The sequence below is a fragment of the Tupaia chinensis genome, unplaced genomic scaffold, assembly GCF_000334495.1.
Source record: "Tupaia chinensis unplaced genomic scaffold, TupChi_1.0 Scaffold147123_1, whole genome shotgun sequence".
In the NCBI taxonomy this organism is placed as follows: domain Eukaryota; kingdom Metazoa; phylum Chordata; class Mammalia; order Scandentia; family Tupaiidae; genus Tupaia; species Tupaia belangeri.
Genome location: NW_006206975.1, coordinates 1,194,580 through 1,196,976, shown reverse-complemented (window position 1 = coordinate 1,196,976; position 2,397 = coordinate 1,194,580). Strand labels below are relative to the sequence as shown.

Below are 2,397 nucleotides of genomic sequence, written 5' to 3'. Positions count from 1 at the left end.
AAAAGGCAAGAGAACAAACGAGGAGACAGAAGGTACTCATCACTCCACCACTCACACTGTTCTGTTTGGGACCAAAGAAAGGGGAGCTGCTGATACCCTACTCAAAGATCTTGTTTGCTTTTCCAGGGTATCAGGGAAGGCTTTTTGATGAGATAATATTCAAGTTGCAGCCAAAGTGATGAGGAATCATGTCTGGGAAGTGTAGAAATGACACATTCCAGTCAAAAGAAACTGCAATGTGCCAAGAAACCTAGAATTTTTAAGAACCATAAAGAAGGGCAATATGATCAGAAAACAGTTTGTGGGGTAGAGTGGCTCTAGATGAAGATGGGGAGGTGGGCAAAAGCCAGAACTTTGGCTGTGGCTTATGTTGGGTTCCCCTGAATCGTCCGGACCATGAGCAAGAGTTTGAATACAAGTAGTTTACTTTAGAGGAAGTACAGGAACATGAGACAGAAACTAAAATAGGGTATGTTAGTGAGCAACTGGGGCTCAGTCCTGTGGGATACCTCTGGACACTGTGGAGTATTCCTCAGATTTCTACCACATAATGGACAAGAAAGTGGAGTACTTAGCCACCAACTCCTGGCCATCACTGGTTGAGACCTATTCCTTGGGCATTCTTCTCCAGGAACTTTCTGTCTTTCCTGAAAGCAGCCAGAAAACTTCAGGTGAAGAGTTCCAGATTACAGTAGAAATCTGTCCAAATATTCAGGTACAACAAGCCCCAAGCAGATATAAACAGGTCATTGACAATAACTGCAACAGCCTTGTAGACAAAGGTAAGGACACTGGATTTTATTCTTTAGGAATAGGAAGCCACCAAAGAGACTTAAATGTAAGCATCAACACTTCACAATCTACAATTTAAGATGATTGCTCTTACTGCTATGTTGAGAATGGTTGGAATGAGGATACCAATACAAAAATGGAAGTATCATTCATCACAAAAACCCATGAAGTTCAAGCCTAAATAGTTGTCCCAGTTCTCTTTCATAGAAGCTAACTCCAAGTATCTCACAGCCATAAAATTTACCCTTTCAGCCAACCCCTCCTGAGGACTCCCTCGTCTTTTTTCCCCTACTGGTGCCTAACTTCCTCACCTTTAATCATTACGTTGAGGCTCTTCCAGAAGGACATACTGCTCAACTTGCCCGACTTTACTTAATTGACCCACAATTTACCATTTATACAAGAATTTGGTGTCAATTCATCTCATGGCAGCACGTCTACATCCACCAGCAAATGGAACACATGGGAAAAGGATTACACTTTCTTTTTTTTTTTTTAAAGAATTATTTTATTTAACTTCATTTATTTTTTATTTGTATATTTTATTTTTATGTGACCAGAGAGGGACAAAGTGAGGGTGAGAGCAAGAGAGAGAGAGAGAAAGTGAGAAAGCAAGCTGCCAGGTCCAGGACTCAGACCACAATTGGCCATGTGGGAGTCCAGCACCCTTAACCACCATGCCACCTTCCGGCCCCGAAAAGGATTACACTTTCTAAAAAGCAGTATTAAGTCAATCTGGGTTCAAATCTCAACTCTCCCACTTAATTACTACAAATTACTTAGTCTTGCCAAGGCTATAAAATGGAAATAAAATTTCTTCCATCAAGAGTTTTCAGCAGGACCAGTAGATGGTATAATGATTATGTTGCTGGACTCCATGTAGTTGACTGTGGTTCGAGTCCTGGACCCAACAGTTTAAAACTCAAGCCAGATGTATATGTGTGCATGCCCAAAATCCCAAGAGAAGAACGGAGGAGAAGGGACTGAGGCATAGCCTTTCCCCCGAAGGGGTGATTTCTTGCTTTCTGTCTCTCTGTCTCTCTGGTGAGCGCATGCACCTTATAGCAGAAAATCTGTTTAAAAAAAGTTTTCAGTAATAAGTGAGATATTAAAGGCATAGAAGTATCTGGCACATAGTCAGTGGTCACTACATAAGTGTGCCTTGCAACTTCTAGTAATGTACAATGAATAGTCAAATGCATGATTACCATAGAATAGTCTGAAAGAAAATAAAGCTGAAATACACATACCCAACTTTGTTTATCCTAATGATCCATTTGGTTTGAAGTAATCCAAGCCAAGGTTTTCTCCCATTATCCAGAAAAAATAAGTACTGGCTGTATGCACTGTTCCCTGAACATTTAAGAAACCATTTGACTTATTATCTGGACATTTCAATATGTCAGCATGAAGAATGCCAAACAAAATTTAAAGGATATTAGGCAAACACCTGATTTTTTTGTGTGCCAAAGTCAAAGCGGAGCATTTTGTTCCTATTTTAAAGCTATTTTATAGGGAGAAAATTGTGGGGGTTTTTTTTCTGGAAATTCAAGCATTGTGGCAAAAAAAAAAAAAAAAAAAAAAAAAAAAAAACCTAAAATGATT

The 2,397-nt window shown here is 39.6% G+C and overlaps 1 pseudogene; it reads left to right on the top strand.

The window, feature by feature from the left end:
- Positions 1–550: 550 nt before the first annotated feature.
- Positions 551–2,397, top strand: part of LOC106734003 (ferritin light chain pseudogene) — a 22,410-nt pseudogene continuing 20,563 nt past the window's right edge.